At 38.8% G+C, this 13,499-nt stretch overlaps 1 protein-coding gene and 1 pseudogene across 10 annotated transcripts in view; one reads left to right on the forward strand and one right to left on the reverse strand.

The window, feature by feature from the left end:
* Positions 1 to 13,499, forward strand: part of ADAMTSL1 (ADAMTS like 1) — an 884,660-nt gene that overhangs the window by 614,273 nt on the left and 256,888 nt on the right. The window lies entirely within an intron of this gene.
* On the reverse strand, positions 10,625 to 11,632 carry LOC123592569 (annotated as a pseudogene).

The following is a 13,499-nucleotide window of genomic DNA, read 5'->3' on the forward strand; positions in this document are numbered from 1 at the left end:
AAAGAAAAGTATAGCTGTGCCTCTTTGCATACCAATGAGGTGTTTCAGAGCGCTGCGGCCTGCTATGTATGCGGGTGTTGATTTATGATAGCATGTACACGTTTGGCAGGCTGAATCCAATTCTGCAATTTAAATGACCACTTACAAAATGGAGCCTTTTCTTCAGATCTAATTGGACCCAATGCCAGCATTGTAGTTGAGAAAGCAGTTATGTCTGAAAGACAGTTCCAATCCCAGTGCAAAAGAAGTGGGTCTTGTGGAACTACCAGATAAGCACTTAGTCCAGAAACGTAACCTTGACAATGTACACATTTTAAAGCAATGCGTGATTATATTCAGCTGGGGATTCTGCCCTCTCTTTAGGAAATCTTTATGGAAATGGGGTGGACAGGCGCAGAGACAGAATTGCTCTTTCAGGGGCATAAGTGGGCTGCCAGCTTCCCACCTAACTAACGCTTCCCATAGTCCTCATTTTTTACTTGTAGTTGTCCTGTGACAGGAATCTTGAACATTTCTGGAGCTGAAGTTGCCAATGTTCCTGTTTTTTGGAATTATGTGAGGTTCTCAAATAAAAACTAATATGAGAATACTCTGTTCACATGCTTTCCAAATGTTTTTATTTTGCCTCTGACAGAGAAGGTCAGGACTGTGTGTAATGGTGCTTTGGTATCAGAACGCATCCTTCTTGCCTCACGAATTGGCCTCTGACCCAAGCTGGGTGGAGGGAGCAGAGGCAGGTACTGTATGTGTGAATCAGGTGTTCAAGTCAGGATGCTAGAGAATTGGCCGTGTGTCATCCTGGGCTTTCTTCTTCCTGACACTGCGTGGTACAAATCAAAAGTTCGCCTGGAGGTCGTACTCAATGGCTACTGGCAGGGCTTTTGAGGTCTTTGCCGGGTCAGGCCGCCCATATGTGAGCTGTGTTTGGGCTGAGTTCAGCTCCTTTCCGTCTTCTCCCTCCTCACTGCCCCCCTCCTTCCCCTTAGTCTTGCCAACTGCAACTGAAGATGTTTTCCCCTCTGCTTAAGGTAATAGCTGACTTAATGCCAAAGCCAAGCTACAGGCAAGCATTGAAAATAAATTAGCAGAGGTGGGGGGGGAGGGGCTTCATACTATTGGAAAAAGCCTTGGAATCTTTTTTTGGAAGTTTTTGTGTCCCAAGAGACCGTCCTGCAGAACCATCTTCCCCTTTTGAATGTCCTTAGTTGGGTCTAAGAAACAAACGTAGTGAACATTATTGTTACATGATAGGCTAGGTTTTAAAGCAGAGGTAAAACATTCCCTGAAAAACTATGTCTTAAAACAGTGTGCTGTCATCTAAGAAGCTGCTACATCCCAGTGGTGCTTCCCTACTCCTCTGAGTGTACAGACAGCTGACTTAAAAGTCCTCTGGTAACCGTTTTGCACTGCTGACAGGGATGCAAATTGGTGCCGCCACTCTGGAAAACAGTATGGAGGTTCCTCAAAAATTTGAAAATAGACCTACCCTATGACCCAGCAATTGTACAACTAGGTATTTATCCAAAGGATACAGGAATGCTGTTTCAAAGGGGCACGTGCTTCCCTATGTTTAGCACCCCTATGTCGATAGCAGTGCTATCGACAATAGCCAAAGTATGAAAAGAGCCCAAATGTCCATTGATGGTTGAATGGATAAAGAAGATGTGGTATATATGTATATGTATATACACACACTTACATACATATGTACACACAGTGGAATATTACTCGATGATCAAAAAGAATGAAATCTTGCCATTTGCAACAACATGGATGGAACCAGATTGCATTATGCTAAGCGAAATAAGTAAGAAAGACAAATATATGATTTCACTCATATGTGGAATTTAAGATACAAAACAGATGAACATAAGGGAAGGGAGGCAAAAATAGTATAAAAACAGAGAGGACAACAAACCATAAGAGACTTAAATACAGAAAACAAACTGAGGTTTGCTTGAGGTATGTTGGGTGGGGGGATGGGCCAAATAGTCAAGGAGAATTAAGGAGGACACTTGTTGGGATGAGCACTGGGTGCTATATGTAGGTGATGAATTACTAAATTCTATTCCTGAAATCATTATTACACTGTATGTTAACTAACTTGGATTTAAATGAAAAAAAAAAAAAAAGTCCTCTGGTGTATTAGACCACCCAGTGTAATAGGAATGAAGTATTACAAAGAGGTTGGAACCCCAAGTCTGCCATTTTCTAGACAGGTGACAAAAAAATCACCTAGGTTTTTCATCTATGCAGTCAGTTTGTGTAAGGCTTCGTGAACTCAGCAAAACATCAGTCAGTACCTGGGGGACATAGTCATGGCTTCCTGATAATCATGATACTTTCCCCTTCACTAGTTATTTATTGTTGTCTCTTCTTGACATCACATTTGACAAGTGAGAAACATCCTTTGCCACAGTCTACAATTTCTTAGCATAATCTCCCACTCATAAGAATAATTGTGGTTGGGGCGCCTGGGTGGCGCAGTCGGTTAAGCGTCCGACTTCAGCCAGGTCACGATCTCGCGGTCCGTGAGTTCGAGCCGCGCGTCAGGCTCTGGGCTGATGGCTCAGAGCCTGGAGCCTGTTTCCGATTCTGTGTCTCCCTCTCTCTCTGCCCCTCCCCCGTTCATGCTCTGTCTCTCTCTGTCCCAAAAATAAATAAACGTTGAAAAAAAAATTAAAAAAAAAAAAACAAGAATAATTGTGGCTGACACTATTTAGTTTCTACCTTCCTTTCGACTCTGATGCAACACTAACCACAAAACAGGAGGCTTCATGGACTTCAGCTGGGAAGACCACACCTTGCTAAGGCAAGTGACAAGGGAAATCCATGTGTCCTTAGTCTTAACACTTTCATTGGAAAGAGTTTAGAAATAGAGGTTAGAAATCATCTGAGAACTCAATGCCCGCATGTTCTGGGCAGCACCATATTCGTAAAAGCTCTAATGCTGATACTAACAAATATTTTCATCTGTTCTTTTAAATTTTTTTAATGTTTATTTATTTTTTGAGAGAGACAGACTAAAAGCTGGGGAGGGGCAGAGGAAGAGGGAGAAACAGAATCGGAAGCAGGCCGCAGCTGTCAGCACAGAGCCCATCGTGGGGCTCAAACCCACGGACTGTGAGATTATGACCTGAGCCGAAGTCTGACACTTAACCGACTGAGCTACCCAGGTGCCCCTATTTTCATCTATTCTTTGGTAAATATCCCAGTAAGTGATTCCTTCTAACATGCCTGCCTCTACAGGAAATAGTTTAATGCAAGTGGAATTTTAATATAGAAAATGGCAAGAAGACTAGGTCAAAACCATGCAAAGAATCCATTTGACATGACAGCACTTGAAAACCTTAAAATCAGTGGTTAAAGCATGTTTTCCTAGCAAATGTGGTATTTAGTAGGCCCAGTCTTGCAGAATTGGGGGACATTTCTATTTTAGATTCACATAGTTGTATTGATAAGGACACATTGCATATTATTTTAATATAAACCAATTATCCAACATTTATATAACTTATACATAATACATACAGAAGATATATTACTTGGTTTAGTATTTGTCAAATTATGACTGTTGCGTGAGCCATGAAAATCTCCCCTCTTCTTTACCCCTGGTAAAGCAATAATGTGAGGGCATTGAAACTTCTTTACCCCAGGAAGCAATAACGTGAGGGCATTGAAACAGGTAATTGGGTATCTTCATAGAAGTTAGAAGATAGCACATAGATAAGCTTTCTGTGCTCGTTTTTTAGGTAGTTTTAGAAAACTGACTAAAAACCAATTATACCTATTACAAAAACTTGAATCTTAAAATATGTCGAGATTTAAATGTAAATTTTTAGACATATGCTAAGTATCAAATTCCGTCGGATTTGAAATTTATAGTTTCAGCTGATTTTAAACTAGGACTATTATAGGAAAGAATAATAGTTCATTTTTATGAATGTGAGTGGGTGACTAGTGGAATTTTCTTGATCTTTCTCAATGGGAAAAATGTATGCAGTCATTTCTTTTTATCTCGGGGCCTTTGAGTGAATTTGGTTTTGTCTAAAATGAAAGAAAGGGCAGTTTATTTTTGCCACAGTCAGTATTGTAGTGATTCAGCAAAATACAACAGATTATCATAAACTCACAAGCCTAGATAGAGTTTGAAAGGGTGACCAAGTGGATAACCGTCAGTCTTCTTCCCACTCAATCCAGTCACCACATCCAGAGGCTGACCTAACATCAGATTTAGGAAATATAGAGCCCATTAAAAATCAGTAAGTCCATGTTTCTCTTACGACTTTGTGACTGCTATTTGATTGGTTTATTGCTAATTCTGATTGAGAAACCATTCTAATTCCCAGTTTTGAGCAGGCTACTTTTCCTTAAAAAAGTAAATAAATAAAAATTTTAACTGATTTGTTTTGGTTTGCACATTCATATTCAAGGTTTATTCCCCATTAACACAAATAGATTTTTTAATATTTCTCCGACCAACTGGATTTGCTGACTACTCGCTTTCTTTCATTAAACTCAGCTGTCATATATTAACACATATATTAACATGTTCCTATGGGTGCAGACTCCCATGGAGAAAACAGGACTCCAAACTCTTGCTCCCACCTCTGAAAATATATTTTGCCCCAGACTTCAGGTTTTAGAAGACTGAATTTGAGAAATCTCTTTTGTGTTGACAAATAACGCTTAGTAATTGTTTTTCTCTTAAACATATTTGAAAGTGGTCTCGAATTAACTAGGTTAGTAGTCTAGAAGTAGAGCTAAGGAAGGATATTTTAAGAATCCTAAGCATTCTTCTATCATTTGAGTGGACTGCAGAGGACATTATTTGCTACTCCAACAGCAATCCCAGAGAGGCTTTTTACGTTTCTAACAGAGTCCTTAAAAAGTCCCAATTATCATTTCCCGAAGAGTCAATCAAGCTTGCTGCTGTTTCACTGGCCACTTTTGCAAGGTAGAGGGAAATTTAAAAAAAAATTTTTTTCAATGAAGCTCTCTTGCTCTGCCCTCTAAAACAGAGTCTGTTTCTTCCACAGGATCAGGGTTATGATCTTACTTTATATTTGCTGTTGTCAGATCCAGAGGAACTCAAATGGATCTGAGCTCTTACAAACTTGACCCTGTACCTAGAACTGTGAGACAAGCAGTCTACAGGTGCTCAAGTCACCCTGCCACCCTTTACAACCTCAGACACATTTTCACATATAGGAGCAGAATACCTCCCCTTTGCACAATGGCCACATATCCCCCCAAGGTAATCAGCACATATGGCCCAATAACTATGGGGACTATAAAACAGAAGGTTTGAGAGTAGAATTATCCCAGAAATTCCAGGACATATATCAGAGTTGTTAAGTGGTAGGCCCTGTAGTAGATCTTCTTCTGTAAGCTATCACGTGAAATCTTTACATGTATATAAAGTAGATTGATCATCCTCTTATAAGTCATGAGAGAACTGAATCTCATAGTGAACGTGTGTGATATATTCAAGCAAATGTACTAATTATCACTTCCAGGTTGAGTTGTTTGTTCCCCCCGCCACGATGTCATGCTGCCTCTCTCATGAGTTAGGGCTATACAACACATAGATTCTTTATATAAGTAATGATATTCCAGGAGTGAATGTATGGATAAAAGACTGGGATGGGCACTATGGTCCTATTGGTCTTAAGTATAAAATTTCTAGATGGGGAGCAAATACTTTTAACAATTGTAAGACTCATGGTAGAACTGAGGATTATGTCATGGCTCTATTTGTTCCCTGAAAGAGTAAAACAATCAAAACAATTACTTTTTTTTTTTCATTAAAAGAAGTTTACTATCCCATCCAAATATTTTGTGATATGACTTGTTCCTCAGGGAATGATCTGAGATTAACAACCTTTAGTTTTTCAAACTGATCTGAAACTTTTCTGCCTTGTGCAAGTATGATAGCCATATGGGACAGAAGTTTGGAGGCATTTTACAGATGATATTTTTATATAAACTCTTAGATAAACTCTGTTTTGATCCATTTTATCGGCTTTTACCCTAGGACAGAAATGTTAATGGAGAACCCAAGAAAGGAAAAAGGAAATGTCAGTTGAGGACATTTATGACTGACTTTGAATCAGAATACTAATAGCCCCACCCAGAAGCTTCACATTAGAATAAGGTCATAGGTTTTGGGAAGTAACTAGGAATTGACTTGAGAGCCAAGGAATGGTGGAAGCCGTCCTGGCTAGGGATCCCAGATGCTTGGATGGCTGTGGGACCAGAAGTATTTTGGGAGACAGATATGTCCCTCTTCACCTTTCCTTTTTTTTCCCCTCTATCCTTGCCACACTCGTATAGGCAGCATACTACTGCTTTTTGGATATTGACTTCAGATAACATACCTAAACATGTGAGTGAGAGCATTGTTATTATATGCAGAATTTTGCTGACTTGTGGCCACATCTGGAATTTTGACCTCTTTAGATGTAAATTTTCACAGAATTTTCCAGAGCGATGTGTATGAGTGAGTTCTAACCATCATAGCAGAATGGCTACTTTGTGGTGACTTACTGAACAGACACATTCCAGTAAGATCCACATTTGTACCAGAGCAGAAGACCAGCTGCTATCTTTTCTTCTCAACAAAGGACTCTTGTATTTGAACAAAAACTATGCATTATATGCCCAGCAGCAGAAGGGAGTCTGAGCAGTGATGTCAAAGTATACCATGATGTCACCACAATTCACAAAGAATTACAGTTAATGCCATGTGAAGTGAGGCCAAATTCAACACTTTCCCTCTTGGGCACTTCACAGTCTAAGAGACAGAAGCAAGGCCGGAGGTCATGCCTTTGTATAATTTTGTTTCACATTCTCCAGACACCCTAATTTTGGAAGCAGGGGAGAGAAGAAGACAGCCTGTTAAAGAAAAGTCCACTGACCATGTGCCGAGAATGAATTCTAGTCTATGTCTATACTAGGATAATTCTTAGAATTTCTACTGAAGACTACTAGACAAACAAATTTAACCAAAAGCGATACGCGAAAAAGTCCATATATTTTTAGCAATAAATTTACACCACAATTTGGCCAGACCTTGAAATAAATAAGAAAGGAGAAAAACAAATTAGACCAGGAGCACCTAAGAAACATAATAAATGTTGGAAATAAGACTTAGTCATTCTCTTTTTCCATTTCAGGGTATGTTTACCCAGCCATTAAGTAGATTAAATTCTTGATCTCAAGAAAGGCAGTGCTGGAAAAACACTTAAAAATATTTGCAATCTAATAAATTCACTGCTCCTTCTATCAGCTGTCTCATACCCCTAACATTGACATCATTTTCTTCCATTTGCTTAATAATATAAAGAGTTAAACATCAGAGAACCAGTGGCAATCCCCCAGCATCTCTAGAACTGCAAGCATAAGCAAGCTAATAAGGAGCACAGGAAAATATCTCTAGCTCAAATGGTAGAGAAGATAGAAATAAGATGCTTAAAAAACAGCACCTGGTCACATCTTATTGCAAGGAGTCCTCCTTTAGCCTTTAACCACAGAGGTGGTTAAAGTCCCTACCCTTTGATGAGAGTGTGGATGGGTAGGTTGGAAGTAGAGAAGGACTATGGTTCTGATCCAGCCAGATGACCAGCCAAAGGGCTAGAGCCCACACAGAGTAATGGGAGGAGTCAGGCCTAGCACTGTCCAAGCTAAAGTCCCTTTGGAAAAGCCAAAAATCAGGTGCTCAGGAGATCAAGTACAAAGTAAGCTTCCATGTCCAGAGTTGATGTCAAAGCTAGGACGTGAAGCCTAGAGCACTGTGCCTAGTGGATAAAGAGGGAGACTCGCTTGAAAATAATAAGCATTTATACCTTAAGGCAATTTTGGAGCAGTGCATGAAGGACTTGAAACACAGTAGGCAAAGTGACAAGTGGAAATCAAAGTAGAAGTTGTAGTACTATAAAATGATGCATCCATGGAGATATTTTTCTTTTTTGACCGAGAGCTCTTTTTTGATCTTTGGAACTAGTGGCAGAGAGTTTAAGTAGTATAAACTGTTATTATGTTCTAGGGTGGGATAAGGAGGAAAATTCTTTGAAACATAATCTAGCTCTCTCCCCACTAGCCTTGCCTATATACAGAATTCATTCATTCATTCATTCATTCAACAAATTTTTATTCATTGTTTGTTATATTATTAGACACTGGAAACTTGTGGTATTATATTCTAGGAGGAGATAGAAAATAAACAATAAACCTAATAAGCAAATTATATTATAAAAGAAGTGCCATAGAATGAAAAAAAAAAAAAAAAGAACAGTGTGGAACATGGGTCTGGGATGCAGCTTTAAATAGTCTGATCAAAGTAGAGCTTATTGAGAAGATGAAAGTTAACAGCAAAGCTTAAAGGAGGCTTTAGTGGTGTCTATGAGAGAATATTCCAGGGACGCTTGGGTGGTTCAGTTGGTTGAGCACCCAGCTCTTGATTTCAGTTCAGGTCATGATCCCAGGGTCATGGGATCAAGTCTTTCATGAGGCTCTGCCCTGAGTATGGAGCCTGCTTAAGATCCTCTCTCTCTTCCCCTTTTCCTGTCTCCCCTACTTATACTCTCTCTGATTAAAAAAAAAAAGAAAGAAAGAAAAAGAATGTTCCATCCAGAGGTGCTATCCTAAGACAAGAAAGTGCTACTTTTGAAGAACAACAAGAAGAGTGAGCCAGAGGGAGATAAGGTCACAGAGTAACTCAGATGATGAAGGATCTTGTGGGCCATTAGAAGGACTCTGGTGAATCCAAGAGGAAATTGGGTAGGCCTACCTACCAGTGATTGGTAAACTCAGAGGAGAGACTGTTATGTATTAGGAAGCTGCCTTTGGAAAATCTTCTGGAGCAAATGGAATTAATGCCTTCACATAAATTTTTTGCCTACATTGTGGTGTATTAGAGCATAGGACAGCTACACCTCATACATTTGGCCTGATAACCTGTAGGTATTTACCAGTGTTTCTCTGTGACATGTGTGCGTTGCTGTTGAAAAAAAAAACCCAACAAATTTCTTTTTAAATCAATTCAATTGCTGCCTCAAAAAAGGAATCCTTCCCATTGAAAATATATTTTCAAAGCTACTGAAGGCAAAGATCCCACTTTTTCTTGATGCTCAATCTCAGTACTTAGAGCTGTAGGCTGATGTTGCTCTTGGCAACAAGTTGTGGCCGACAGACATGTTCATCCTCATTCTTCCTGTCTCCTCACTGCCCTTCTAACCCCCAAAAGGAACACAACACATCATGGAATAGAGGAATCACTCACTGATGACATAATGCTACTCAGCTTGGATTTCAACTCTGGCAACATCAATTCCCAGTAATGTGACCTTGGACAAGTTGTCAGACCTTCCTGAGTCTCAGTTTTATTTTTGTAAAATAGACATAATTTTAAGTAATTTTCAGGGATATTACAAGAATTAAATAATGTTAACTAGATTTATGGTGGTGATAATTTTGGAATATATATAAATATTAAGTCATTATGTTTTATACCTGAAACTAATGTTACATACCAATTATATCTCAATTTTTAGAAAAGAATTAAGTGAGAAGATATATATGGCAAATGTTTGGCAAACACTAGCTTACTCTCTCCTGTCTAGGTGGGTTTCCCTTCTTTCTCTACCTCCATACCCCTATGACCTTTAGTCTTAGAGATCTTACTCCTTTTCTGTTCTCAACTATTTTGAGGAAATTATCTGATTAAACCCATTCACCCTAGATTGGACTATGCCTACTACTTCTGTGTATTCCCCACAGCACCATAACAGCCAGCATAATGCCTTATGCTCAGTTGGTTTGGTTTAATTTAAGTATAATCAACAACTTCATGTGTTAGTCCTCCCAAGGGTATTTGAACAACAAACAAAGGACTCAACCAGTGGTTCCCAACTTTGTAACACAAAGGTGTTCTTTATTATTTTTTTCCTATGGGCCTTGTGTTTTGGAAGTTTCCATCTACTCAAAACACTGCATGTATTAACTAATAATTTGTTTTCCCATTTTATGACTTAAATACCTGAGTATAAGTAAAAAAAAAAATAAATGCAGTAAAGATCTGGATTCAGCTTATTTGTGTAATGAGATGGTTGGGGGCTTGGGGGGGCTAATATGCTTTTATTGCAGTAAATATATTTCCATTAGGCCTTGAAAATACTAAACATAGCTCATGGACCACTATTAGCACCTTTGTGAATGGTCAGGGATTTTGTTTTCTCCTATTAGGGAGGTGTGAAGCACAAGTGTAGATGGAGAGCGTACCTTCCCATTTACTTACTATATGTGTTTCCAAGTCACGTGTACAGATGAAGCCACCTATCCATCCCTGTGCGTATGTCCTGCTCTGGTGGCAGTGGCCTTGATAAGAATAGTGAACTTTGTTATTACCATTCACCATTGTCATAATAAATATTATATTGTGTGTGTTTCCATGGTTCATAGAGATCCTACTATAACCTATAGTCGGAAATCCCAAGTTGGAATTGTGGTTTTGTTAGTCACCATCTTTGTTACCTTGGGGAAGTTGTTTAGCTTATATGAACCTCAGTGTTATAATCTGTACTCGAAATCATTCAAATCTTAAGAAAGTGTTAATTTTTTTTCTAAGCCAAACAGTATCCAGCTTTATTAAAGATACTTTCCATAAACAATCATGGTATTGCAGGCAGGAAATGGGCAGATGGTCATTAACAGTATACAACAACTTTCAAACTCCATTTTTCAATGGACTACCAAAATCAGAATGCCACTGTAAAACCCAATGAAGTCTTCATTTGATGCTCTGAACAGGGAAAGTTTAGAGTGAAGGTTAACATTTCACGCTTAGCATATTGCTTAACAACTTTTCACAAACTGACCCTGACTTTCGGGAAATGAAAATGGCAGAATTATCAATCTGAAGATCCACAAGCTAAAAAAAGAACTCTTTTAAGGGACTGGGAACCATTTCTTAGACTCAGATTTCAGTAGGTCTTTGGGTTTAAGGGAGTCAAGTTGAAGGCAGAGAGGGAGATGAGGACAAAAAAATGAATTTTAGTTTTTCCACACCACAAAATATCTGTGCCAAGATGGCTAATGTGTGTCAACATCAAGGAATCTCTTCTCCTGGGAACCAAGAGGAATTTTCTCAAAACTAGAAGAGACAGTTTTTTCCCCTCATATCAATCTAGATTCCAGGATATTCTATTAGTGACGTATGCCCTTCCCCCCAAACAATGAGTGTTCTGTGTGCTAATAACATAGCTTTAAAAAAAATTCTGCATTTTTATAATACTTGATTAAAAATAGTATTTCAAATTGTATGATCACCAAAGTATACATTTATCAAAAATGCACACACTTCACTTGACATCTCTGGCACCTTTAACTTTCTGTGCCTCTTCTGTTTTGGCATCTCCGTTTTCTGCAGGGTTATTCCCATCCTTGCCAACATCAGCTTTCCCCCTTTTCCTTTTTGGGTACCTTCTACCCCTTCTTTGCAAGGACCTTTTTGGTCTTGGGCTCTGGCTTTGGAGGAGTAGGTTTAGTAGATCACCTTAGATTTTCTCTGGGACTCATCCTTTACCTTGGCTTTATCTCCATGAGCATCCCCATCAGCCTATCCCTTGACCATGGTGGCAATGGCAGCAGGGCACAGGCATTGGACACAGGGATGCAGCAGCACACGGACTTTGGTGGGTCCAGGGGTCTCTCCTCTTCTTCTTCACACTGTTCAAGAAGGTTATTTTTAAGAGAAAGATTTGTGTTGAATCATCCAAATGATAGTCAGCTGGTTCATTTTTCTAGCTCTGGAATAGTAAATTGGTGTAGTCTCCTCCAATGATAGCCATAGTCTATTGGATTTGACCTTCTAGAGCACAATGTCACTGAAGATTTGGGGCCACATAAAATCTCAGTGGCAAAGAGTGCTACAGTTGATTAGCAATGTCTGTCATGGATCCTGGCAGGAAAAATAGATGCACGTGTACCATATTTTTGCCAGCCCAGCCCTAAGTGGTATGAAGTCTATTCTTAGATGAAGTCTATCCATTAAAATGCTGTGTACCTAGATGATTTGTTTTGGCTTCTGAAAATTTGCTTTTACCAAATGTTCCCTGACCACTACAGTTCATCAAAGGTAATTAAAGAGCCAGTTCTTTGAAAGGTCTTATATTTATTTGTTCAGTTGTTATTGGGACATTATTACATGGCACTGTCTTTCAGAAAACCACAGTAAATGTATATCTAGGATTTCAGTACTTTGAGTAGTTATGGTTCTCCTCAGCCAGTTTGTCATTCATTCATTACATAAATATTTATTAAGTGTCTACTACAAGGAACACATTATCCTTTACATTTTCTAGAAGATCCAATAATGTTGTAACTCTTGCAATTGCTCATGTTTTCCTCTCTTCTAGGAAGCTCATTTTCAGACATGTAACCCACATCTAGCCACTGTGTACAACCTCAGTATGCATTCTGTGTAGTTCTCTCATTTCTGGCTTTAATTCATCTTTCTTACTTATTTTTCTGCTTGCCCCATATTCCCATTTGTGCTTGTATTTATTTTATTGTCTTGAATTATGTACATATATGTATATATGTATACATATATGTATATATATGTGTGTTTATATATGTATGTATATTTGCTGTAGATATTTTTGTAGAAAGGTAAAGCATAAACAAATCAATCAATATCTAAATATTTTGAAGGTGAAGTTGGAGATTACAATATCTTTCCTATTAGTGTAAATAGTAAATGAGGTATAAGTATGTAAGAGCTCACTCTTCCCCATAAAGTTCTATCTGAATTAAATAATTATAAATAAGAGCAGCTGTGATCAGATTTGCACAGTTAAGTTTTCCATATTTGTCTTTCCTTGTGCTGAAAATAAAGGGATTTAAAAGTTTCTTACCTCATGGTGTTGGATCAAGAAAAGCTTGACATCACTGGCTCAGTATTTGATGCTAGAAGTTGAGGTCCTTATGGGAAACCATTTGAATTGGGGCCAGCAGTGAACCCATCTAAGCATGTCAGTTTGGGGCATGGTATCTGCGTATAGATTGTGTTTATTTACATTCTCCAAATTATTCAGATGATAATCTTTCTTTTTCCTGTGGCTCCTAGTGAAGACATTTTATTATACATATTTCAGTGTCTAGAGAATTCCAGTCTTGTGGTCTGTCTGTTCACTCACTATTAGCTCTGTAAAATAAAGGGAGAGACCCCTATCAGCACGCTCTATAGCCCTGATGCCTAAAATTGGCATGACGTGCTTCAAGTCTGTAAGGCAATTCGGATTGGATAGTATCACCCTAGTTTTTGTTTAAGGAGGGTTTTCTGCCCCCCCCCCCCCCGAGTAAACCCTGAAGGAGAAGGAAGAAGAATCAGCAGTGGTAAGTGTGTATGTTCTACTTAAACGTAGGATGGAGGGCTGCACGTCTGTGCTTGTACATACGTACGTGAGTGTGAAAAGGGTACAATCAGGACAGAAAAG

The sequence above is a fragment of the Leopardus geoffroyi genome, chromosome D4 (assembly GCF_018350155.1).
Source record: "Leopardus geoffroyi isolate Oge1 chromosome D4, O.geoffroyi_Oge1_pat1.0, whole genome shotgun sequence".
Classification (NCBI taxonomy): Eukaryota; Metazoa; Chordata; class Mammalia; order Carnivora; family Felidae; genus Leopardus; species Leopardus geoffroyi.